At 43.9% G+C, this 27,492-nt stretch overlaps 1 protein-coding gene across 5 annotated transcripts in view; it reads left to right on the plus strand.

Annotated features, from left to right (window-relative positions):
- The first annotated feature begins 1,542 nt into the window (after window positions 1-1,542).
- Ankrd12 (ankyrin repeat domain 12) overlaps window positions 1,543-27,492 on the plus strand; it is a 107,718-nt gene continuing 81,768 nt past the window's right edge. The window contains exon 1 of one of the 5 annotated variants that reach the window (XM_052193498.1): window positions 1,543-1,628. The gene's annotated coding sequence lies outside the window, so the exon portion shown is untranslated. Of the gene's footprint in view, window positions 1,629-1,677; window positions 1,758-2,052; window positions 2,133-27,492 lie in introns of those variants that run through there. The other 4 variants (XM_052193499.1, XM_052193501.1, XM_052193496.1 and 1 more) reach the window with 4 other exon arrangements.

Here is a 27,492-nt window from a genome sequence, read left to right on the forward strand (position 1 = left end):
TGCCTCATTATAGTAGTAGGCACTTTGAAGTCAGTTGGTTCTATGTATGGAAGTCCACACAAGACAGAACTAATTAATGAGACTGTCTTTTTTTTTTTTAAGCTAGATTTATATTATGTGCATCAGTGTTGCTTGATGTGTGCTTGGTATGCACCAAAGCCAGAGGGGAGCAGTGGATACCCAGGAACTGAAGTTACATGCGGTTTTGAGTGGTCATGTGGGTGTTGGGAACAACTGGACCCAGGTATTCCAACAGTGTGTTAACCTCTAAGCCATCTCTCCAGCTCTGCTTATAAAGACAGACTGATTGTGAGTGCTTATGATTTAGGGTTTATGGTAGGTCTTTAAAGTTAAGTTTTCGCAGGAAATATAGCTTCCTATATACACCACTGTTTGGTACTTGCTTGGCATGAGCAAGGGCATATTAGGTTCAGTCTCAAGTACATATACACACACACACAAAGTTCTCTACAACTGTTCATACTGAATTTTTTTTTTTATAGGTGAGGAAAGAAAATCTTATTTTTTTTAATGCAGGTTTACGTTCCGGTCAAGTTCAAAAGTCACATCACAATTTTCAGCTTATTATTGATAGGACTGTCTTAAACTCCCCATTAAGGTACTAACGGATACCGAAGAAGGCCGCAGTTAACGTTGAGGGAGAAGATGGTTTCCTGTAGAGTATGTAACTTCTTGGGGTGGTTAAGGCACAACGGTTGTAGGCTAACCACTGTAGATAAAAGCATTCAGAAGGAAGTCTGAGGACAAGCTGCAGCGATGGTAAAATGTCCTCACACGCTCTGAGACTTAGTACCACACGGACAAATTTAGTGAAATTTCTTTTCAGAAAGGTCACAGGAATCGCATGGCTAAAACCCGGGCATAACGACGCATTCTTTGCATCCAGTGCTCATAGCTCATGCTTCGGGTGCGTCTGTCTTGGACGCCCCTCGGTCGGAGCCGCGCTGATGCGGCTCAGACACCGCACCCCACAGCGCTGCGGTGCCCTCCCGCCCGCCGCTAACAAAACCCTGCCGGTTTACAGCCGGTTTTGCCGTTCCAGCTCAAACCCTGCAAATATATGTGCGTTTTCTCCGCCGGGCGCAGGTACCCACACCGCCTTTGGCACATCTCGGGTGGTGGTGGCTGCGCGTGAGGAGCGCCGGCAGAACGGGGGCCCAGGCCGACGGCTGGAGGGCTGCTCCGACTCCCACGCGGCTCCCACAGCTTTTCGGGCGCGGCCGGCTCCGGAGGCCCAGGACTTCCGGCCCCCTCCACCCGCTCCGCTCTGCTCCCCACGAACGCCACCGCCGCCGCGCGCTCCGCTCCTCCGGAGAGCCCAGGGACGGGCGCGTCGGGGGCGGGGCACGGCGGTCACGCCGCCCGTCCCGTGCCTGCAGGAGTCACGTGTCCGTCCGGGTCACGTGCTCGCGCCGCAGCCAATCGCGGAGAACGCTGTCCAGGAGCAAGGAGGCTGTGGTGAGAGACCGACCAAGACCGGAGATGTTTTCAAGCCTGGCCCCGGTGGCGTCAGGGGCTGTTGCAGCGGCGACGGAGACGCCGGCAGCGGTGGCCACACGGAGGTCCTCGTTCAGGGGGTGAACCCTTCTGCGCCCGCCGAGCCTCGGGTCTGTGCGGGCCAGGGGGGCGTGGCGACCAGAGGGGAGGAAGGAGGGCGCGGTTTCGAGTCTGTCCCGGGTACCAGGGAGGAGACCCTCAGCCCTGAGTCCGGTGCCCCGTCTCCTCCCCGGAGCCAGGTAGGGGGTTGCGCCTCTGCCAGCCGCGCCCAGCCGTGTGCCACGCGCCGCTCGGCCCAGCCCAGTCCGGCCCGCGGCGCGGCCGGCCGGCCCGTGACAGGCCGTTGGTGGCCGCCCCGCCCGGCATCCTGACGGGTCGCGGCGCAGGTGGGGCCGCCGCTGGGCGACGCTCGGGCGGCGGCTAGCGCGAGCGCCTTGGCCGCCGCTTACCGGAACATGGCGCGGCCGAGAGGGCGCCGCCAGCGCACCGGGACGGACGGCATCGCGGGGGCGCGCCGTGCCGCCGCGCGCTCCCGGTGCCAGCCGCGCTGCGTGCGCGGTTGTCGAAGACTCGGTGCGGGCCGGGGCGTAGGAGTCGCGACGGTCCCGGGAGAGGTGCGTGAAAGCAAAAGAGCTGCGGCTCGCTGAGCCAGTTCGGTCCTAAATGCCAGTGCGACCTGCCCTTGCCGCGTTGAGCGTTCAGGTCTAGTTTGTGCCGGTTCCGATTGAAATGATGTCCAGAGACCCTCAGAGCGCGTTGGAATCTTAGACTGGGTTTTGAAGAGTAATCTGGGGATGACGCATCCTTCAGGATCCACAGCGTTGAATATAAACGCTGTACAAAGAGGTCACCAAAGCCCAGCTGACAGCTGTTTTAATAATTACAGTGAGAATAGTTGAGGATGGAAATGAATAGTATTGCACTAGTGGAAACATTTGAAGCAGTGTGGTTGTAGGGACTGTAATTTCCGCTGGACACCCCTTGAACTGGGGTGAAGTATGTTGCAAATAAGGCGATCAGTGACGCCCTGGGATTATCGCTAATTCTGTGGTTGAGATGAACCTGCATTCTCAAGCCGTGTGTTTCTTCTTATTTTAAAATGGTCTGAGTCAATTATAAAGAAAGATGAACTATTCGAGTAAGTCATCTGTTCATTAAAAACATATGCCCAAATAGGCCTTTAAAAATCTTTTTCATTTTCTTCAAGCGTTATACACAAAGGCTTTCCTGGAAATTAACTCAGAACTAGCAAAATGTGCTCGCTTGATGCCAAATGGTTTAAAAGCAAAAATTTGTTAGAGTCGCCGATGTAATGATGAAGACATTGTAGTTCTTTTAAAAACATTTCAGTATGACGTTTAATATTTTAATACATTTGTTTACATGGTGAATGTGGAAGGCAGAGGACAACTTCTAGAGTTGGGTTCTCTCCTTCGACTATGTGGGTTCCAGAGCCCCAACTCAGGCACTTGGGCTTGGTGGGACACACCTTTATGCTCTGAGCCATCTTGACCTCCTTCGGTTAACCTCTTGAGAGTGCTTTCATTTGGATTAAAAGTAAAAATATATAAAAGTATGCAAGGTGTCTTCCTGAGTTTATAGATGCAGAGAGAAAGGCTTTGCTACTTAAGAATCTTTTATAGCAATGGAAATACTAATCGAATTTCTAACACTCTACAAGACAGCTTGGCACAGGACAAACTTAATTGTTCGATGTATGTGTTCTGTTTTTGAGACTGGCAAAGTTCTCTGGGAGTGAAACCAGGGGATTAAGTGGAAGGAATATTAGAATTAAAAGTTGGAAGGCTTCCCAGTTTGTTACAGTTTTAAAATTGTTAACATAGTCTATGGACTAAGGAAGGTTGAGACTGGTGATCTGTGGGTTTGCACCTAGAGGAGGAGGAGTTAACAGAGCAACAGTGAAAGAACTTAGTTGCTGATGATATTCTGCAGTTTTGGCATTGGCTCCTTAAAATCCAGTAAAAAACAATGGTTGGACTTTATATGGCAACAGTTGGAATATGTGGGAAAAGAAGATGCTTTTTATCCAGATTACAGTGTTGTGGAAGTGTAGCTTAGGTGGAAGCCCTGAATTTCACCCCCAGCATTGCATGAAGCAGGCTTCATAGTTCACACGTGTAGTGTGTCTGTAAACCCCGCACTCAGGAAGTAGGAGGAGGAGGATCGATTCAAGGTTGGGTTAGAGAGATGGCAGTCGTTAGAGCGTCGGCGTCTGTGAAAGAGCTGGGAGCTGAGGCAAGAGCAAGGACAATCTCTGGAGCTTGCTGGCCAGCCCATCTGTGTGCATGTGTGTACACAAGCACACCCATCACCACACACAAAATAGTTCATGCTACACGGTGGGTTCTAGGCCAGCCTCAGATACATCAGACTTTAAAAAAAAAAAATCACCATCCTAATGCCCTTCTTCCTTCATAGAAGTTACTGGAAAAGTGCTTGATAGTTTTTCAGGTTGGTTGGAGAGATGCTAAGTCAGGTGGGGTATTTGAAAAAGATTATTATTATTTTTTAACTATGAGGTTTTCCTTTAGCTTATTAGTAGTTAATCTTTCTTAATTTTTTTTTTTTTTGAGATAGCATCTCCCAGGTTGGCTTCAAATTCACAGTGTAGTTTGGATGACCTCGAACTTAAGAGACTCCCTTGTGCATTGTACCTTTTTATTTTTATTTTTTGTTTTATTTTATTTTATTTTATTTTGGCAAGCAGGCTAGTGAATTACATCCCCAGCCTCCAATCCTCCATTTTAAAGTTGTTTTTTTTTTTTAAGATTTATTTATTATATGTAAGTACACTGTAGCTGTCTTCAGACACACCAGAAGAGGACATCAGATCCCATTACAGATGGCTGTGAGCCACCAACCATGTGGTTGCTGGGAACTGAACTCAGGACCTCTGGAAGAGAAGTCGGTGCTCTTAACCGCTGAGCCATATCTCCAGCCCCGAAATTATTTTTTTAAAATACGTAATTTATTTTTATTCTATGTCCATTGGTGTCTTGCCTGCATGTCTGCCTGTGTGAGGGTGTCAGAAGCCCTGAAACTGCAATTACAGACAGTTGTGAGCTGCCATGTGGGTGCTGGGAACAGAGCCTGAATCTTCTGGAATACCAGCCAATGCTCTTAACTGCTGAGCCATCTCTTGAGATCCTTAAGGTTTATTTTTAATTATGTGTCTGTGGGTATGCACAGGAGTGCAGGGTGTCTGCAGAGGATGAAGGTATTGATCCCCGGAGCTGGAGTTACAGGTGCTGTGAGCCACCTGATGTGGCTGCTGGGAACAAAACCAACACCCACACCCTCTTAGTGTTTCCTTTCCAGACTGGGTCTTGCTAAAGTGAGTAAATGTACACACTTTCCATCCTTCCTGTCTCAGCCTCCGAAGTAGCTCAGATTACGGGCCTGCTGGACTACTTCCGGTTTTTGTTAAGAACATTAATTTCAGGCAAAAAGAGAATGGTTGGTGAGATGAGTCATTTCTGTCATTGTAAGATCAGAGCACTTCCAGCACACATATGTAAGGATATTGGAGTAGCATCATTTGGGTAGAGCTTCCTTTATGTCTGCAGAGGGTTGTTCCAGCATTGTTGCTAACAACATGTACTTGTTAGCAACTCAGACATGTACAGAGCACATTTGAAGAGTTAGTCATAGAACCAGACACAGCTTCACACTTTGTAATCCATGTCCCTCTCTTTTCAGATGAAAAGGGAAAAGCTTGGCCATGACTTAGAGTTGTCTGCCTTGCTGATTTGTCTAGAAGCTTCTTGCAGTGAGATGCTAATTTGTTCTTTGTTTGGGAGTAGTTGTGTGAAGCAGAAGGAAAAAGACCTGGAACTAGAACTGAGAAGGTCAGGATTTAAGTTATTGATCGCTTTTTGGTTTTGATCTTGTTTTGACAATTCTTGTAACATACAGAACCTTGCATTCCTTATCTACAAAGACTCATCTCCTGGGGCTGTGGTCTGCCTACTTCCCTGTGTGAGGCTGTCCAGTCTGGGCTGTCACCACCACCACCACCACCACCTATAATAATAAGGATTTTCTTGTATAACTTGAAATGAGAGCTCTATAGGAAGAACACTGTACACTGGAAAACTTTATACAGATATGTGTGATGCTGCTTTTACAGACAATGTAGTTCTTGAAGTGTAACAAGATGTTTCAGTCCCTAGGTTTTTGCTTAGCTCTGGCTTTATTATTTTCTACACCTGCTATTTTGGGGATTATAATTCCTTGTAGATACAGTTTTTCCTGATCCCCACTTAGTTCTAATCTGAGTAAAGCTGCTTATGAACACTCTAAATATTGCTTAGCCATTCCTCCGATTTCTCCTGGAGAACATAAAGCTGCTTCGTAAAGCATTTGAAAACATTCTTGCTATATGCTCATGCAAGCATAATGTGTTTCCTTAGCAGACAATGGCTTTTAAAAGCAATAGTGAAAGTATCATAGTAGTGATGTTAATTTGTCTCTCGATGATTTTTAGATATGGCAGTAGCAGGAAATAAATTTCCTTTATAAACTCGGTTTTGAGTAGGTCATGTTTTTTTTTTTTTTTTTTTTTTTTTTTTTTTTTTTTTTTTTTTGGTCATCTAGTGTTTCTAAAATACATAGAAGTGCTGTGGTGCCTTTGGCCCAGAATCCCAGCATTTAGGAGGCTGAGGTAGAAGGATCACCCCAAATTCTAAGCCAGCCTAGCCACAGCTTGAATTAAAGATGAGACCCTGCATAAATATACAGAATATATCTTAACTTTATACTTGTCTGTCATATCTTTTCTCCTTTTTTTTCTTTTCTCTCCTCGCTTCTCTCTCTCTTCTCTTCTCCCCTCCCCTCCCTTCCCCTCTCCTCTTCTCCCCTCTCCTCTCCTCCCCTCTCCTCCCCTTCCCTTCCCTCCCCTCCCCTCCCCTCTCCTCTCCTCCCCTTCCCTCTCCTCCCCTCTCCTCTCCTCTCCTCCCCTTCCCTCCCCTCTCTTCCCCTCTCCTCCCCTCCCTTCTCCTTTCCTCTCCTCCCCTCCCCTCTCCTCCCCTACTCTACTCTCTCCTCCCCTCTCTTCCCCTCCCCTCCCCTCTCTTTCCCTCCCCTCCCCTCTCTTTCCCTCCCCTCCCCTCTCTTTCCCCTCCCTTCTCCTCCCCTCTCCTCCCCTCCCCTCTCTTCCCCTCCCCTCTCTTCCCCTCTTCCCCTCCCCTCCCCTCTCCTCCCCTCTACTACCTTCTCCTCCCCTCAATTCTCTTCCCCTCTCCTCCCCTCTCTTCTACTCTCCTCCCCTCCCTTCTTCTCCCTTCCCCTCCCCTCCCCTCTCCTCTCCTCTTGAGTCATCTTATAGCCCTGGCTGACCTGGAACTCACTATGCAGATCAGGCAGGCCTTGAACTCACAGAGATCCATCTGTTTCTACCTCTCTAGTATTGTTGTATTTGTTTTTTAGGTAAAGTTTAATTTAGTGTTTTCATTTGATATTGAAAGTTAATAAATTGATGTTATAGTGTTTCCTAGATTATCAGAGCACGTGTCACTTTAAACATACAAAATTTTAAACATAAAAAATACTGATAATCAACCAGGTGGTAGTGGTGGCTCATGTCTTTAATCCCAGCACTTAAGAGGAAGAAGCATGTGGATCTCTAAATTCTAGGCTATCCTGGTCGTTAGAGTGAGTTTCTAGGTTAGTCTAGGCTACACACACACACACACACAAACATACACAAACCCTGTCTTAAAACCTGCTCCCCCTCTCCAAATGCATCTTTTGTTTTGTTTTGTTTTTGTTTTGTTTTGTTTTTTGGATTTGTTTTTTTTCGAGACAGGGTTTCTCTGTTTAGCCCTGGCTGTCTTGGAACTCACTCTGAAGACCAGGCTGGCTTCGAACTCAGAAATCCACCTGCCTCTGCCTCCCAGAGTGCTGGGATTACAGGCATGCGCCAACCACCGCCCGGCTCCAATGCATCTTTAAAACATTTACTGAGTGTTTTATGGGAATCTTTGTTCAAGGTTTAAGTGAAACATTTCATGTAATTTTCATTAGTCTAAAGACAAATTCTATTCTAAAATGGCAAATTAAACTGAGGCTATGGATAGCTATGAGATTTAGGGATTCACAAAATGAGCAGTAGCAGTTTTCTGTGTATTTCAGCCATTTCTGTTGTCTCTCTTTAGGTAAGAAATGTTAACTGGCTTTGAAGAGCTTTAAGGTAGTATTTATTAAATTTTGGATTTCATGAAAAGTCCTTGAGGGCCAGCTGTTCCACCAGCTGTGTGGCCAGAAAGGACAATGAAAATAAGTATTCTATAAGGATACTGGAATAAAGCAGTAGGGTTTTTGTTTTGTTTTGTTTTGCTTTTGAGAGATACGTGTGTGGGTTGTTCTTCATTTCCCCCGCGACCTGCCCTGCTGGAGACAGACCTCAGGGCCCTGATTAGAGGCGTTCTAGCCAGGGTCTGCATATATTCTGTCATGCACTGCATCCATGAGCTGCATCTCCAGCCCAAGATGAGGGCTTGCCACCAAGTGTGAGGTCTTTCCTTGGGTTTGTGGTATCACATGGTGGAAGGAGAGAACTGGCTCTCCAGAGTGGTCCTCCGCCTTCGTGTCCATACTCTTCCCATGGTTCCAGGAAAGAGAGAGAGACTCTGACCAAGGGGAAAGAACACACTGGGCTCAGGTAACTTTCAGGAAGGTCTAGACCAGCGCTGGGAAGTTTGAATTTGTGTGGATTAGCAAACAACATCCAGGAATAGGTTTTCTTATTTCTACTATTCAGGACATCCAGAAGCCTGAAAATGAAACAAGTTAACTTCAGTCCCTGGAAAGTTAAATTCAAATACAGAAATTAAGTACACAAGGCAAATTATGAGGTAAATTGTAGTGTAGATTTTTAAATTATGTATTATTAAATATGGAGTACAGTGTTTTTCAGAATTCTTAAAATATAAAAGTTGTTTTGTGTAGGACTGCTAAAGAGATGGCTCAGGGGTTAAGAGCACTCCCAGTTTGTCCAAAGGATCTGAGTTCCATTCCCAGCATCCACATCAGGTGTGTGACAGCCACCTATAATTTCAGCTCCAGGTAGTCAACCCCCGTCTCACACACATACATACTCTCAACATTTTTTTCCATAGCCAGGCCCACTAACAGTTGTTCACTGTACTGAAATTTATTAAAAATAAGTAGTAGTTTGCCTTCCTGGTTATCAGTATGTATTTGGGCTACAATTAGAATAGTTATCACAAATACTAGTAGTAAATTCTTTGCCTAACTGCTTTATTGAAACAAGTGTATGCCATATGTGGTTGGTCTCTTTTCTGCCTAGAACAGCTGTACTGACTCAAGACAAAAAGAAAAAAGAAAAGATGATGCCTTAGAAGTTACACTGGTTTGCTGGCAGGCACACACAGGCTCTTTGAGGTCAACCTAGTTAACTAGTAATCTCCATGCTAGCCAGGTCTACATAGTGAGACACTGTCTCCTCTCCCAAACCAAAAAGTAAAAGTAATATAAAAATAAAAAAGTTAGAGTGGTTTGGAGTTTATAAGGTTTGCATCTGTTTTCCTTTTTTGTTTTGTTTTGTTTTTTTTTTAATTTCACACCTATGTGAGGTAAGAAAGATTTGTCAGATGACCTCACAGGACTATGGATGCCTCTAGGTTAAACTCACTGAGGTAAGCTGAAGCTACCTTGAAATTTACTTCTAAACAAGAATTATGAACAAACCTAGAAGAATGAAGAATTATGAACAAACCTAGAGAAGAAAGAAGCATTTTTAATAGCTGAGGGATTATTCAATCTTTGGAAATTCTCCCCATCTTCCAGGATTTTTAAAACATACCACACGTGAAAGACTGCTATTTAACCTTCAGTTGGATAGGACAAAATGTAGCATTTTACTGTTTCTGTTTGTGTTCTTGTTATGAAGGGTAAACAAAGGGTTGCTTGGTGGCCTATGACTTACTCATCCTGGCCTTTGTCATGAAGAAAGAAACACTTTCTGGCTCTTACCCCTTGCCTCTGTGCTCTACAGATTACTCTTCAGAATAAACACATGCTTCTGTAGGGATTTACATACACAAGCTTGTATAGGGATTGCATGCTACATTTACTAAAACGATATCACCTCCCTCTACTTTTTAAAATACTTATTTTTTATTTTCTCCATGGTCCCCATGTGGTGGCCAGAGAACAACTCCTAGGAGTCAGTCCTTGGGCGTTCCAGACCTCAGGCCTGGTAGCAGCTGCCTTACCCCTTACCCAGCGGCCACCCAACTGGGCCCTCACTGTACAGTTTAAGGCATTAGTCTGTGTTGTTGTAGAAGGTATTTGCCTCTATCTGGATGAATTTGGATTTGGGGAGTATTTATATTTGTGAGTTAGCCCTTCATATCCTTTGGACATTTTTTTCTCTTTGTTCCTCCTTAATCAAACTTTTAAAATTTAAGCAAATACTATTCTAATATGTATATCAGGGTTTTTGCATTATAAACTTGATCTACTTTTTCTTTTTCAAGACAGGGTTTCTCTTTGTAGCCCTGGCTGTCCTGGAACTCACTTTGTAGAGCAGGCTGGCCTCAAACTCAGAAATCTGCCTGCCTCTGCCTCCCAAGCGCTGAGATTAAAGTTATGTGCCACCACTGCCCAGCAACTTGTGCTACTCTTAATAGAAATAGGTTAGCTGTCTTTTAACCCCTTTGTGCAGTCTTGTCATTAGATTTCCACATCTTTTATTTTACAAATCATTTTCCTTTAGAATCATGACATTTACAGCCCATCTAAAAGCCCCAGAAGAAACTGCAAACTATCATGTAGTGGTGGCGCACGCCTTTAATCCCAGCACTTGGGAGGCAGAGGCAGGTGGATTTCTGAGTTCAAGGCCAGCCTGGTCTACAGAGTGAGTTCTAGGACAGCCAGGACTACACAAGGAAACCTTATCTCGAAAAAAAAAACCAAATCCAAAAAACAAAAAACACCCCCCCCAAAAAAAAACAACAACAGCAAAAAGAAACCGCAAACTTTATCATATCATTCCACTTCTAGCTATCAGGTGAGGATTCTGTTGGTGGTGGTGGTGGTGGTTGCTGTGTAGCTTAGATAAATATACTTACTATGTAGCCCAGACTGGCCCAAATTTATGACTATTTATGCCCCCAGGTCCTAAAATTGCAAGTGTGAGCCACTATGCTGAGCTGCTTCCTATAGCTTTTTTTGTTGGTTTGGCTTGGTTTGGCTTGGTTTGGTTTGTTTGTTTTTTGAGACAAGAGATTTTCTGTGTAGCTCTGGGTGGAACTCACTCAGTAGGTCAGACTGACGCTGAACTCCATAGATCAGCCTGCCTCTGCCATCCGAGTGCTGGGATTAAAGATGTGTGCCACCACTGCCAGGGCTTACTGCTCCCTTTACCACTTCTCTTCTAAGTCTGTTGATAGTATCCCTTTGTCTCAGTCAGGACTTCTATTCCTGCACAAACATCATGACTAAGAAGCAAGTTGGGGAGGAAAGGGTTTATTTATTTAGCTTACACTTCCACATTGCTATTCATCACCCAAAGGAAGTCAGGACAGGAGCTCACACAGGTCAGGACCTGGAGGCAGGAGCTGGTGTAGAAGCCATGAAGGAATACTGCTTACTGGCTTGCCCTTGCCTTGCTCAGCCTGCTCTCTCATAGAACCCAAGACTACCAGCTTAGAGATGGCACCACCCACAAGCCCCCTCCCTTGATCACTAATTGAGAAAATGCCTTACAGCTGGATCTCACGGAGGCATTTCCTCGAGGGAGGCTCCTTTCTCTGTGATGACTCCAGCTTGTGTCAAGCAGACACACAAAACCAGCTGGTACAGCTTCCTAACTTCATAAAGACCATGGGCAAAGGAAAAAAACCGTTTATACTTGGGCTTGTACTGGACAACAATGATTATCATAAATGTTGGGGTTTTTAATTTATGTTTCTTAATATTTTAAAGCTATTTTTTGCAATCTCATAACTGTATACAATGTATCTTGATTATATCTACCCTGCCTCACTATTTATTTATGGTGCTGGAGATTGAACAGAGTCTCCTGCATGTGCCCTTGTGTGTGTGTGTGTGTATGTGTGGTGTTATGTGTGTATGGAGGCCAAAGGAGAATAAAGGTGGACTTAGGTGTTTCTCATGTTGAAGCTGGAGCTTCTCTGCAGGCTTGCAGCACCTTAGACTTTCCCTACTGTGTTGCCAGCAGATAGTCCTGTTGGAGAGTAGAAAAGAGGAGATGTCACCAGTGGACCAAAGTCAGCACAGCTCCTGAAAGGCCTTGGTCCTGGGTCCAGTTTGGATTTACAGTTGATACTGTAAAACCACAAGGTGTGGCAGTCAAGCGAGCAAGGAGATTTTACAGAAGTGTGTGTGGCAGTCAGCAGATTGTTAAGGGTGATGAGCAATTGATTTAGCTATTCTCCAGGTCATTCTGTTCCAGGCAGCAAGTGAAGCCCTGCTTGACAAATCAGCAGTACAGGCAGTGCTGTCAGTCAGTCACTAAATAAGTCAGCACATCAACATCTAACAGTCGAGTTTTAAACCTCATTCTACATCATCCCCCTTTCACCTTCATAGCACCTCCTAAGAGTGCTGGAAGAAATGCGTTGGTACTCCATGCACTCTGTCTGTATTGTACTCCCACTCTCACTGACACCTCCACCTTTAATCCTTTCTAACAACTTTTTGGCATTTTCTTGTACCATTCCTCACTGACCACATACAAACAGTATTTGAAGCCTCTGTGTGTGTGTGTGTGTGTGTGTGTGTGTGTATCTGCCTGTCTGTCTCCTGAGTATAGGTGTAAATAAATACCCTTGGGGCAGGTGAAGTGTGTCCCATTAGGAGTCACTGCTCTTTTAGCTAGTCTGGTACAGCCCTTTTTATTTTTTTATACACTGGGCTTTTCCTATGACCTGAACAGGTGCCCAGTTGAACACACCCCTTTGTGTTGGCTTTGGTTCCCAATCCAGTGTAAGTAACTGGCTTGCTGGCATGGGTGTATACCCAGCAGTCCTGACCTAGGTAAGGAGCCCATGAGCGTCTTGTGTCAACACTAGCAGTTTGCAAATGGAGCATCCAGACCCAACTGGATGGCTCTGTCTCGTTTGCCTTTGTCCTGTGCTGGAGCCCAGGGTTTAAGGGAGTTAACTCTACTAACTCATTCTGTCATATTGGCCACTGTAATAACCAACTGTAGGGTCATTAGGGGAGTCCCTTGTCTCTGTACCAACCAACCCAGCCAATCACAAGGCCATGGCTTCTTCACACGAAGGTTTTTTCAGTCCCCATGTTATTCCTCCCACATTCCCCCTCCCCTTTAAGACCTATTATGGCCTAAATTCATTGTCCCTCCATGGGAGCTCCCTTTTAGAGCCCTTTTGTAGGAAAGTCCATACATGATCAGTGTTAAAGATAAAACCAATAGGTGTCCTCACAATTATCTTCTGTCCTCGGGCCGCTCGTCCACAGGCTGTCACGAGTTGTGGCATGGGCAGTTCCATCACAATATGATGAACTCTGAGGGCGATCTGAGGCTGGCCTGTTCCCAAGTAGTATCTTCTGAAGGAGGTAAGGCAGAACCCCTCTGGGGCAGTCAGTCATATTGACGGGTGTCCAGGAGTTGGAGTCGCCCTGGGACAAGGTTGCTCTCCAGACTAATTTATGTGATGAGGCACTGGCTCCATTGTACATCCACAGAACAGGGAAGACTTGAGGAGGCAGGGTAGGAGCGGAGCTGTTGTTCCTGTTCAGACGTCAGTGTGAGACGGTCAGTTCCAGAGGCTGGCCTGGGTCTGGGACTCTCATGGGTGACCCTTTCTTGGCTGGGGTCCATCGTAGCCCTGGTGTGGCTGTGGTGTCCTAGGCTTGACACCTGCAATTTTAGGAGCTGAGGGAGTGGCGAGGATTGGGAAGTTTTTTTGGGTTGGGGGGGTAGTGTCAGCCGAGTCTTTGAAGAACCACTGGAGGTGGGTGTGTTCATACTGTCTGAGGTCCTCTGAGCCCTTTGGGAACGGTGCAGGTGGGCAGCCAAACATGACGTCAGAGGAGAGCATCTGCATTTATAGGGTGCGCATTGTACCTAAACAGTACAAGCGGCAGACTGTCTGGCCACGGAAGTCTGTTTTTGGCAGTGGTGGCCACTGCTATTCTAAAGGTTCTATTCACTGTCACAACCCTGCCTGACGATTGGAGTAGGACCGTGATTGGAGATTCACGCTGATCTCTGCAGATAGGGAAAACTTCTACCCATGCTGAAGAGCACACAATAACCGGCAAATACTGGTGCCCTCTGCCGTGTTGAGTGTCCGTAAAGTCCACTTCTAGATGTTCAGATGGGTAGGACCCCTGTTTGTACATCAGCATTGGGGCCTGGGTCACTGCTTGGGATCGTCCAAGCACACTTAGACACTTTGCTAGGTTGTTGGGCACTGACATTTGGCAGCCTCAGAACCACCAGATATCTTTGCAACAGTTCTTGTATGGCAGTTTCTCTAGATGGGTGGCTTCATGAGCTTGCTGGCCTGGGCTGGGAGCTGTCACCTCTGGAGTGATGCTCCCGTCTGAGGTGACAGGCAGACCTGACTTTCAGCAGCTCCTTCCTCAGTCTTTCCTTTCTTATGTCCTGGCTTATGTGAGGGGGATCTGGGAGCATCTGAGTGCAAGCATCCCTTCTGGATGGCTGTAGTTGAGTAGACTGCAGGACTGTGTCTTCACAGAGGGCAGCCTGTTTGGGTTCCCCAACTCACCTGACCTTACCTTTGCCTGAGTCTGGCAGTACAGTGCTACCATGGCCGGGGCTCAGACAGCTTCTAGGAATGGGAGGAGTTGATCTTTAGTTTTAAATTCTTTGCTCCCTGAGGTAACCAGTTCTCTTTCTAGGTGTATTGCTTCTTTGACTCTCTTGATATGAGGAGCTATCCCCCTGTTGAATACAGGAAGGACTCTACACATCTCACATCAGGACTGCACAGAACTTATGACCAGAATTCTCTAACCAGGACCTTGGGGGATTTTATATGCATCTAACCCAGTGAGGTGGAGAAGATCTACTTCTCCCTTAAGCAGGTGCCTGTAAGGCCTGCCACCTTACAGTGACTTAAGAGATCTTACTTTAGGGTCACATGTATAAATCCATGCGTAGTCACCTGTTACAGTATCTGAGTGTTGAGTCAGGTCAAAAGAACTCAGAGGAACCACAGTTTGGGCCCTATCAGATCCTATAGCTCTGATCTATGGGATCATTGCCAGCATTTAAACACTCATTCACCACTCACAACAAGTTATATATACGAAGTCTGTCTTTCTCTAGAGACCAGCACCTTGGTATCCTTTCAAGGCTTTTCCTTGGAGACCTGTGCCAACTCAATATCCCATCGAGTCTTTGGATGCCATCTCCTGCAGGATGATTAAGTCCATGTAAGCTCTTTCTTCCTATCTCCCAGCAATTTTTTGCTTGGTCTGGACAGCAGCCTAGTCTAGCCTAGATTCAGGTCCTGGGTCTCACAGTCCCCTTGGCATGTTGGCAGCATGAACTTCTGAGGGCCAGAGATCTTCAGTGGGCGGAGACCAGAGAGCAGCAGTCACTCTCAACCAACTAGAATCCTGGCGAAGATATCTTTCTAGGGTTTCCAGAAATGTTGTGGGCATCTTTCTGGAGTAATAACCATTACAACACCAATGAGAGTGGAAGAGAAATGTCACTGGTAGACTGAGGCCTTTCAATAACCTTTCATTAGTGCTGGAGTGTTCATTCCAGAAAGACATCAACACTACTTCTAAGCCTAGCTTTCCTGTGGTACTTAGGACCTGAACTCCAGCATCATGCTCACACTCACACAGGAGTTACTTACACACTGAGCCATCTTCTCAGCCCCTCTTTTGGACTGCTAAAAGCTTTGTTTCCATGGGAAGGTAACTCGGAGAGCAGTGGGCTATAACATTTTCATAGTGCAGTCATGTGATGTGCCTGTACCACCCCTAAGACTCTGTTGTCCTTTCTCCTCCTGCTGCTTCCTCTCCCTAACTGTCCTAATGACGTGGCCTTCGTTCCTTTCATATTTAAATCTGGCTTCCACATAGGAAGGAAATCATGCAGTATTTGTCTCTGAGTTTGGCTTACTTTGTTTGACATAATGATCACTAGTTCCTTTCAATTTTTTACGATGGACATAATTTCAGTCTTCTTTATGACAGAATAAAATTATACATATATAGTAATATATGATGAATAAAACAATTATATTTAATATGTTGTCTTTACCAGTTGATTCTGTAATATGGCAGTATGTTGGTGGTATGCTGGTCTACGTTCATTCAGACTTAGATATATGAGTGGTGCTAAGTTTCTTATAGCCCTACCTGGCCTAGAACTCACTGTGTGGGTCAGACCAACATTGAATTTGCAATGATCCTTTGAACCCCTGCCTTCTGAAGGTTAGGATTACCATCTTACCTCTATACCTGTGGTAACTCTAAGATGTATTTTTAATTGGCCTTAAGGATGACCTTGAACTTGTGATCTTCCTGTATCTACCTGCTAAATGCTGGGATTATAGGCATGTAGTTAATCAGTTCTGGGAGCTAAGTACTCTACCTACTCTGCTATAGTAGCCAGCCTTACTTTTAGAGTTTTTGATACTGATTTCCATAGTCCTATCTGTGCTGTACTTAACTATCTACTAACTATATAAAGATTCTTCTCTGCTTTTAAAAAATGACCTTGTATTACAGTCTATTTGACTTTGAGTACCCTCTCCCATTATCTACCATTTTTTAAAGTATACTTGTCATCAAAGCTAAAATATACACTTATTTTTTTACGTTTTTAATTATGTGCGCGCGCGCACATGCACACATACACACATTCGGTCCCAAAGACAGCCTATGAAGTTAGCTCACTTCTCTTAACTTTACCCCTAGGGTTTTAAAACAGGTGCCAGACTTTTCTTTTCTTTTCTTTTCTTTTCTTTTCTTTTCTTTTCTTTTCTTTTCTTTTCTTTCTTTTTTTGATGTTTTTTCAAGACAGGGTTTCTCTGTGTAGCCCTGGCTGTCCTGGAACTCACTCTGTAGACCAGGCTAGCCTGCCTCTGCCTTGCAAGTGCTGGGATTAAAGGTGTGCCCCACCACTGCCCACTGGGTGCCAGACTTTCAAGGCCAAGTTCTTTGCCCACTGACCCATCTTGCTGGCCCAAGTGTATGTTTACTTTTAAATAATTCTTTTAACATGATGACAACTTTTAAAAATGTATTTCTTTTTATTTTCTATACATTGATGTTTTGCCTACATATATGTCTGAATGAGGGTGTTCGATCTCCTGGAACTGTAGTTACAGACAGTTGTGAGCCACCATGTGGGTGCTAGGAATTGAACCTAGATTCTCTGGAAGACTGGCCAATGCTCTTAACTGCTGAGCCATCTCTTCTGTCCTGTGCTAGTGTGTTTTATAAAGGAATAAACTGTGAGCAATATTTAGACTAGCACAAGGATAATTCATAAGTAGTATGACATGTTAAAAAAAAGATAGCTGGAATAATGTGCTTTGGTATCGAATGGGAGAGAAGACAATTAAACAATCTGTTTAAAAAACAAAGACTGTTAAGAGCACTCGTTCTTTCAGAGCACCTGGTTTTAGTTCCTGGTTTTTCATATGGCTGCTAACACCATGTATAAATACAATTCTACAGGCTTGGTTCCTTTCCATAGAAGTGGTGCATACACACACACACACACACACACACACACACACACACCAGTAAATACTTTTAGAGCTGGGTATGGCGGTGCACACCTTTAATCCTAGTACTCAGAAGGCCAGGCTGGTGGACCTCTTGTGAATTCAGGTCCAACGTGATCTACATAGTAAGTTCTAGATCAGCCAGGGCTATACAGTGAGATCTTGCCCTAGATGAATGAATGAATGAATAAATAAAAACAATATAAAATATTGTTTTTTTTAAAAAGTAAAATCTCAGGGCTGGAGAGATAGCTTGGCTGTTAAGAGAACTGACTGCTCTTCCAGAGGACCCTGGTTCAGTTCCCAATACAAACGTGGCAAGTCACAACTCCAGTCCAGGGGATCCAATACTCTTTCTCAACACAGACATATCTGTACAACCAAAACACTAATGCATATTTAAAAAAAATAAATCGCTTAGAAAATTGAAATCTCTTAAGTGATTTAAATGGTACAGAAAATAGTGTAATAATGTAAGGGTGAGCATTTCAGACCCAGCGCAGCTCTGTATGGACTTCCCACGTGTCATTTTACCACCAGCTCTGCATGTATTTTTCAACGGTGCCCTGTCTTTGCCTCTGACTTGCTGGGAGTCTCTCTTTAAGGTGCATCCCCAGTGTGTCCACACTTTCTGCAATGAATCCTTCCCTTTCCCTGTCTCTGTTGTGCATTGTAGATAGCAGTTAACAATATCTGGCTAGGGACCGCGTTAAGATTGCAAACATGACCTAGAAATTTACTTTGCAAAATTGTTTTTATTTTTATTTTGAGCTGTTCTCACTGTGTAGCCATGCCTGGATGGCCTTGGACTTGCTGTGTATACAGGCTGCCTTAAACTGAAGAGATCCACCTGCCTGTCTCCAGAGTACTGGGATTTACTTTAAAATTTAATGAAAGTTTTATTTCCACTCTGTTGTTTACGCAGAGGAGATTTGATAAAGTTAGATTGAGAGTGTCCTAACAAAAGGATTGGTTTAAGGTTGGTCAGGTGACATTGTGTAGGGGTCTGTGAAGCAGCAGAGAAGACTGAGGCATTTGGAGTGGTTGTTCCCTCCTTGTGTCTCTGTGTTACTGATAATTTTATTTTACCTTCAGGAGCTTACAATTTTGTAAAAGAAGAATCGTGAGGAGTTGTTTTTAGGATTTGGAAGTTGTGCCTGACCTCTTCTGGAATCTTAGCTTTTCCCTCTGTCAGTGGAAAAGTTACTGGAGTGGACACTAGATACTTTGAGCCTTGGTGATTTTTCTTTACTTTGCATTGCCAAGAATGGAGGGGAAGGTACCATTTCCTCTTGAGCTCCTGCAGCCCTCTACTGGATTGTGGTTGCAGCAGTTTTAGAATCTTTAGGGCAAAAGGAGCATAGTGAATTTAAGCTTGCTTTGGCAAGTCATCTATACCAACACTTTTCCCCATTATTTTATTTACTCCCTTTACATCCTGATCACAGCCAACACTCCACCCCCCACTCCTCTCAGTCCTACCCTCACAGACCCCTTCCCCTACTGTCCCTCCCCTTTGCAGAGTACCAGCCTGGCACATCAAGTTGCAACAGGACTAAGGGCGTCCTCTCTCACTGAGGCCAGACAAGTAGCCCAGCTAGAGGAAAGTGATCCAAAGGCAGGCAGCAGCCCCTCCAGTTATTAGGGCACCCACATGAAGACCAAGCTGTACGTTTGCTACATATGTGCAGGGGCCTAGATCCAGCCCATCAATGCATGCCCTTGGGTTGGTGGTTTAGTCTCTGTGAGCCTCCGTGGGCTCAAGTTAGACTTTGTAGTCTTCTTATTGTGCCCCTGACCACTCCAGGTCCCTAGGTCCTTCCCCCCATTCTTTCATAAGACCCTAAAGCTCCATTTAATGTTTGGCAGTGGGTATCTGCATTTGTTTCCAGTAGTTGTCAGATGAAGCCTCTCAGGAGAGTTATGCTAGGCTCCTGTCTACAAGATTTGAACAGCATCATTAATAATGTCAGGGATTGGCTCTCTCCCATGGGATGGGTCTCAAGTTGGACCTGCCATTACTTGGCCATTCCCTCAATCTCTGTTCTTCCCTTTATCCCTGTGCATCTTGTAGGCAGGACAAATTTTGGGTCAAAGGTTTTGTGCATGGGTTGGTGTCCCCCTCCCTCCACTGGAAGTCCTGCCTAGCTACAGAAGATGGCCACTTCGTCTCCATATCCCAGCTGCTAGGAGTGTCAGCTAGGGTCATCCTCATAGATTCCTGGGAGCCTCCCTGGTCCCAGGTCTTGTCTCATCCCAGAGATGCCCATCCACCAATTTCCATTCTCTCTCTCAGCCACTCTCCTGCTCTCCCCACACCTGATTCCCACTCCAGTTCCCTTTCCCACCCCCTCTCCCACTCAGTTCCCTCCCTCCACCTCCAATGTCTGTTTTATTTCCCCTTCTGATGAGATTCAAACATCCTCCCTTGGACTCTCCTTGTTAATAACTTCTTTGGGATTATATGGCTGATAACCACTTATAAGTGAGTACATACCATGCATATCTTTTCTGGATTTGGAAAATCCAGGATTTTTCTCTAGTTCCATCTACTTGCCTGCAAAGATCTCCCATGCTCATGGATCAGTAGGATTAACATAGGAAAAATGGCCATCTTACCAAAAGCAATCTACAGATTCAATGTAATTTCCATCAAAATTCTAATACAATTCTTTATAGACCTTGAAAGAGCAATTCTCAACTTCATATGGAAAAACAAAAAATCTAGAATACCTAAAACAATCCTATACAATAAAATTACTAGAGGTATCACCATCCCTAATTTCAAGCTGTACTACAGAGCAGTAGTAAAAGAAATCACATGTTACTGGCATGGTTGGTGAATGGAATAGAATCAAAGACCCAGAAATAAACCTACACATGATCTTTGACAGAGAAGCCAAAACCATAAAATGGAGAAAAAAAAAAAAAGCATCTTCAACAAATGATGCTGGTCTAACTGGATGTCTGTATACAGAAGAATGCAGATAGAACCATATTTATTACCCTACCCAAAACTCAGATCCAAGTGGATCAAAGATCTCAACATAAAACTAGATATACTAAATCTAAAAGAAGAGAAAGCATGGAACTGACTTGAACACATTGGCACAAGACACAACTTCCAGAACAGAACACCAATAGCTCAGGCACTAAGATCAACAATAACTAGGACCTCATGAACATGAAAAGCTTCTTAATGCAAAAGACACCATCATTAGGACAAAACAGCAGCCTACAGAATGGAAAGAGATCTTCCCCAACCCTATATCCAATAGAGGACTAATATCCAAAATATATATTTAAAAAAACCCAAGGGATTAGACACAACCCAAATAACCCAATTTAAAAAATGGGGTACAGAGCCAGGTGGTGGTGGCGCACACCTGTAATCCCAGCACAGGGAGGCAGAGGCAGGTGGATTTCTGAGTTCGAGGCCAGCCTGGTCTACAGAGTGAGTTCCAGGACAGCCAGGGCTACACAGAGAAACCCTGTCTTGGAAAAACCAAATCAAAAAAAAAAAATGGGGTACAGAACTAAACAGAGAATTCTCAACAGAGGAACCTCTAATAGCTGAGAAGAAATGTTCAGTGCCCTTAATCATCAGGGAAATGCAAATCAAGACAACTCAGATTCCATCTTAGACCTGTGAAAATGGCTAAGATCAAAAACTCAGTTGACAGCATGTCCTGGCAAGGATATAGAGTAAGGGGAACACTCCTGCTTTGCTTGTGGGAGTGCAAACTTGCACAACCACTCTAGAAATCAATTTGTCGTTATCTCAGAAAACTGGGAATAGTTCTACCTCAAAACCCAGCTATACCACTCCTGGGCATATACCCAAAAGATGTTCTCAGCTGTGTTCAGATTTATTCGTAATAGACTGAAACTGGAAACAGTCTAAATGTCCCTTAGCTGAAGAATGAATACAGAAAATGTGGTACAATAGAGTACTACTCAGCTATTAAAAAACAAAGACATCATGAAATTTGTAAGAAATAATTATTTTTTTACTTTGAGACAGGGATTCTCCATGTAACAGCCCTGGCTGTCCTTGAACTGCCACCACACCTGGCCTCTTGATATTTCTAGGAGATGCACTCTCAGGGCAAACTTCCTGTTCCTTTGGGCCTCACAGTCTTTGTTCTTCTACAGTGATCGCTGAGCTTTAGGTGCAGGATTTGTGCAGTCTTATCAGTTGAGATTGAGCATCACAAATCTCTTGTTCTGCATTTTATTTGGTTGCATTTTTTGCATTTATGAATGGCTGTAAGGCTAAATATTTATAGTTTGCTATCATGCTGCTTGGTAAAGTGGCGGGTGTACTCCAAGATCCATGGCTTCAGCAGCTCTGGAGTTAGTTAGGTTTTCAGTACCAGCTCTGTTTGCCCTCTTGTTGAGGAGGCCTTGTGTCCAAGTAGAAAGTTGTTGGCTTCTACCGAGGTATGCATGTCACTACTGCACCCCTCTAGTTATCCACCTTGCTGGTCCTTGTGGTGCAGAGGCGTCAGAGTAGGGTAAGAATAATAATTGCCTCCCTCCCTTGACATGGCACCTTCTAGTACCATGAGAAGGACTCCTCGGGGAACGGCGTTTTCAGATCAGATCCAGCTTGTCCCCTGGGTCCTGGGTCCAAAGTGTGATATTTTCAGCAAAAGGAACTTACCTCCAAAGGGAAGATGGAAATTTTTTCCAGTTAAACTATATATGCATACATAGAAAGATTTTATCTTTTTTTTTTTTTGTTTTTTTTGTTTTTTTTTGGTTTTTTTGGATTTGGATTTTTAGAGACAGGGTTTCTCTGTGTAGCCCTGTCTGTCCTGGAGCTCACTCTGTAGACCAGGCTGGCCTCGAACTCAGAAAACCGCCTGCCTCTGCCTCTCAGAGTGCTGGGATTACAGGCATGCACCACTACTGTCTGGCTAAGATTTTATCTTTAATTGTATATATTTTTGTCAATGGGTAGACTTGCACATGAGAATAGTCCCCATAGAGGCCAGGCCCGTTGAGCTGGAGGTTTAGGTTTACATGGTTTTGAGTGGCCTGACTGGAAACCAAACTTGGTTCTCTGGAAGAATGGTGTATGCTCTTAACCAGCTCTTCTCTGGCTCGATTATTTCTACTAATAGATTAAATACAGTGGATAAATGCTAATTGCTTCTTTAAATAACTTTAATTCATTTTAAAAACTTCATTATTGGAACCTGAAGTGTAGCTGTCACTGAGTCTGCTCCCTGCTCTGGTCATTGTGCTTTATCTTTTTTGTTTACTGACTATTCCTCTAGTGATGGCTTTCTTTGCTGTGCAGGTTTTAATATTATGCAGTCTCATTTATCAGTTAGTTATTACTTGTGATATTGTCCTCAGAAAGATTTGGAGTGTTTTGAGACAAAGTTTCACCACACAGTCTTAGCTGGAACTTGCTGTGTATCCCCTGCTGGCCTTTCAGCAATCCCTGCCTGTCTCATCTTTCTGACTATTGCTAGGATTAAAGGATGCACCACTCCCTGGCCAGTACCTTTATCTTGATGTTTTTGCCCTGTTACATGAGGTCTTTGGTCTTGTACTGATGTATGTAAGCTGACATTCTGAGGACCATTTGTTGAAGAAGCTGTTTGATTTTTGTCACACAGTACCAGTGTGTCTTCTTGACATCCTTGTTGAAGGCTGATGAGCTGTGTGTGCTTGATCTGTTCATCTCCTGTTCCATAGGGTACACTCCTGACTTTGTGCTTTACACTGTACACTCACTGTTCATACACTTAGAGCCGGTGTGTCAGCAAGTGTGGTATGTCCAGCACCGCTCCGTCATTGCTCTTGCTGCTTAAGGCTGATAGATTGGCTCTTCAGCGTCCTTTTACCAGTTTCTTTAGGACTTTTTCTGTATCTACCTATCTGATTCCTGTCCTTGAATCTATGTGATATATTAACCATTACTGATTTTTGTATGTTGAATTTGGATCTCTGGAATGTTACTCACTTTATCGTTGTGAATGCTATTCTTTTCTTTTGAATTGTTGACACTGAAGAGATGGATAGTGGTTTAAACCTTGTTGCTCTTTAAGATGATCCAGGCTTGGGTTCTAGCACTCATAGTCTATCTCCCAACCACCCCAAACTTCAGTCCAGGGTATTTGATACCCTCTTCTGACCTCAGCAGGCACTAGTCATGTACATGGCACACAGGCATACGTGCAGGCAAAATACTCACGTAAATCTAATAAAAAAAGGCGTCTCTCTCTCTCTCTCTCTCTCTCTCTCTGTGTGTGTGTGTGTGTGTGTGTGTGTGTGTACACAAGTGTTCATGAGCAACAGCACATTTTAAGGAAGACTAACTTTTTTTCTTGGTTTTTAATTTTTCAAGATGAGATTTCTCTGTGTAAGCCCTAGCTCTCTTTGTCTTCCAGGCTGGCCTCAAATTCAAAGAGATCTCTATGCCTCCCGAGAGATGGGATCAAAGGCATGGGCTAGACTTTAGGCTTTGTAGACGTAACTCTTGGTATTGGTTCTCTCCCACCATGATCCAGGGATTGAAGTCAGTGCAATAGGACTGTACTCAAGGGTGACAATCCTTTTTTATTGAAATTGGCTTGCAAGGTTTTTTTTGTTTGTTTGTTTTTGCACATATTTTTTTTCATCAAGGAGATTGGGCCATAATTGTGTGTGTGTGTGTGTGTGTGTGTGTGTGTGTGTGTGTGTGTGTGTGAGTGTGTGTGTGTACATACGTATTTATTTTTACTGTGTCTTGATCTGGTTTGGATAGCAGGATAATACTGACTTTGTAGAAAGAGTTTGGCAGTATTACTTCATTTTCTGTTCTGTGGGAAAGCTGGGAAATGTTGGTGTTCTTTGAAGGTCTGTTGAAGTCTTCCACTGAATCCTGAGCTAAAGTCTCCTCACACCCCAGTGCTACGTATATGTGTGTTTATGTGCACTCGGGTGCCTGTGGAGGGCAGAGGTATTGGATCGCCTGAAGCTGAGGTACAGGGAAGCTTTGAGCCACTCACCTTAGCTGCTGGGAACTAAACTTGAGTCTTCCAGTGTAAGAACAGTGCATGTGTGGCATAGCCTGATGCAAGCCTTTCATCCGAATAGGCAAGCAAATATCTGTGAACTAGAGGCCAGTCTGGTCTACAGAGTAAGTTCTGGGGTCTGTTACATAGAGAAACCCTGTCTCAAAAAGCAAAAACAAATAAACAAAATACAAAACAAGCAACAAAACATTATGTGTGCTTAATTTCTGACTCATTTAACATCTCTGAGAGATTTAAAAAAAAAATACAGGTGGTAGTGGTACACAGTTTTCATCCTAGCACTCGGGAGGCAGAGGCAGGTGGATCTGTTAGTTTGAGGCCAGCCTGGTCTACAGATCCAGTTCTGGGACAGCCAGGGCTGTACAGTGAAACCTTGTATCAAAAAACTAACTAACCAAACAAAAAAACCATATAACAACAACAACAAAATTATTACTGCTTCATTTTTACTGCTTGCTACAGGTCTTTTAAAAATTTGGTAGGTCATGTATTTAGAAGTTATCCATTTCTTTTAGAATTTCCAGTTTAGTGGAATGAATATATATATATATATATTTGTTTTTTTTGGAGACAGAGTTTCTCTGTATAGCCCTGGCTGTCCTGGAACTCACTTGGTAGACCAGACTGGCCTCGAACTCAGAAATCCTCCTGCCTCTGCCTCCCAGAGTGCTGAGATTACAGGCGTGCGCCACCACCTCCCGGCTGGAATATATATTTTTAAGGTATGATATTTAACTTTCTTGGTATCGGTTATAATGGTTTTCTGTTTAATCTTACTGAATTGTGTCTTTTTAATGATTTTATTTTATATGCATTGATATTTTGCTTATGTATACCTCATTAGGTTATTAGCTAGCTTTTTTCTGTTTTTTGCTTGTTTGGTTTGTTGGTAGTTATTTTGGTTTGTTTTGGGTTTTTTTTTTTTTTTTTTTTTTGAGATAGGGTTTTCTCTGTGTAACACTGGCTGTTGTGGAACTCATTCTATAGACCAGGCTAGCCTAGACTTTAGAGATCTGCCTGCCTCTGCCTCTTGAGTGCTGAGATTGAAGTCATGTGCCACCATCTCCTAGCACTGGTCTCTCAATACAGGCCCTGTACATGTCCCTCTTAGGACTGCTTTGGTTTTGTCTCCTTGGCTTGGGTATGCTGTGTTTTCATTTTCATTCAGTTTTCATTCAATTTAATTTCCAAAATTCTCCTTGATTTTTTTTTCAATTACCATTCATCATTTAATCTTGTTGAGTCTCCATTTGTTTGTATGATCTATGGTCTGTCTTGCTATGAGGATAGGGTTTTTTTGTGTGTGTGTGTGATCAGGTATGATATACAGAATTATTTCACTTTCCTGTATTTAAGATTGTCTTGGGCTGGAGAGATGGCTCAGCAGTTAAGAGCACTGAATGCTGCTCTTCCAGAGGTCCTGAGTTCAATTCCTAGCAACCTCATGGTGGCTCACAACCATCTGTAATGGGATCTGATGCCCTCTTCTGGCGGGGCTGAAGGGAGCAACAGTGTACTCATGCACATAAACTTGAAAAAAAAAGAAAGAAAGAAAAGAAAAAAGATTTTCTTGGTGTCCTAATATATGTTCTCTTTTAGAGAAAGTTCTGAGGGCTGCAAAGAGATGTATATATAATCTTTGGGTAAATTTATTTAGTGACTCATAGTGGAGGTCAGAAGACAAAGCTTGGGGGAATCACTTCCTATCTCCAAACCCAGGTTATCATGCTTATACCAGGCCAAGGGGGGAAATGTGCTGTAGATGTCTCTTAAATCCATTGGTTTCAGATGTAATTTAATCCAAATATTTATTTTGCTTTTTGCTGGGATGACCTGATAATTATTTCAAGCAATGTGTTGAAGTCATCTACTGTTACTGTGCAGGGTCAATTTGATTTTATAATATATCTAACTAATAGAATGCTGGCTTATGTCTTACAGAATTTGTTTTATGGATTTGGTGCACTTGTGTTTGGTTGCATATATGCTTAGAATTTTAATATCCATGTCAATGCAGAGAACACAGCTCTTACATTAAAGGGAATAAGGTATAGTTTTATTCTGGAGCCATTTTGATTGACCATGACCCAGGAACACAGGTTTAGGATCCCCCAAATTCTATGTTCTAACATAGAAGCAGTTTCATAGCTTTATAAGCTAAAGAAAGCCATGAATCCAGGCAAGTCTGAAGTGCATTGATAGGTATGTCAAAGAGCTGTGGACAGCAAGATGGGGGGAGGGGGGGCTTTGCTGTAAGCCTTAGGTGTCAGCCGATGGCATTCTTAGGTTTTGTGGTGGTGGAAGGTAGCAGTCTATCAAAGTCATAGATTTCCAAAGGTTTTTAAAATCTGTAACATCACAAGATCTTATTCTGACAGGAATGAGTAAGGAGTAGCTGTTGAGGGGCTCAAGCTAGTCCATAGTACGGAGCTAGCTCTGGGCCTGCGACCTCTCCACAGCACTGTAGTCCTTGTCAGTCTTTGCCGACAGTTTCTTTCCAGGAACTTTGTCTTCCTATCCTTGATGGATTGTTCATCAATCTGAGTAAAGTGGCCTTCTTTATCTCTTGTTCTTAGCTCTGGTTTGAAGTCTGTATTTGTCAGATTAGAATAGTGGCACCTCTGTTTTATAGCTCTGTTCACTTGGGATACCTTTTCCATCTTTCACTTAAGGTAGCACACTCCTTTTCTAGTGAGTCATGCTTCTTACAAGGAACAAATTAGGAAGACTGTCTTTAACTCATCCTTCTAGTCTGTTGTCTTAGGATTTTTATTGCTGAGATAAAACCCTGGCAAGTTGAGAAGGAAAGGGTTAATTTGGCTTATACTTCCAGATCATAATCTCTCATTGGAGGAAGTCAGGACAGGAACTCAAGCAAGCAGGAACCTGGAGGCAGGAGCTGATGCAGAGGCTGTGGAGAGTGCTGCTTACTGGCTTGCTTCCCTTGGTTTACTCAGATTGCTTTTTTGCAAAACCCAGAGATGGCACCACCCACCATGGGCGGTGCCTGTCTCCTTTGACCACTAATTGAGAAAATACCTTACAGCTGGATCTCATGGAGGCAGTTTCTCAATTGAAGGTCTTTCCTCTCTGATGACTCTAACTTGTGTCAAATTAACACACAAAGCCAACCAGTATGCCTGTCATTTGACTGGGAAATTAAGATCACGAACTAAATCTTT

The sequence above is a fragment of the Apodemus sylvaticus genome, chromosome 9 (genome assembly GCF_947179515.1).
Source record: "Apodemus sylvaticus chromosome 9, mApoSyl1.1, whole genome shotgun sequence".
In the NCBI taxonomy this organism is placed as follows: Eukaryota; Metazoa; Chordata; class Mammalia; order Rodentia; family Muridae; genus Apodemus; species Apodemus sylvaticus.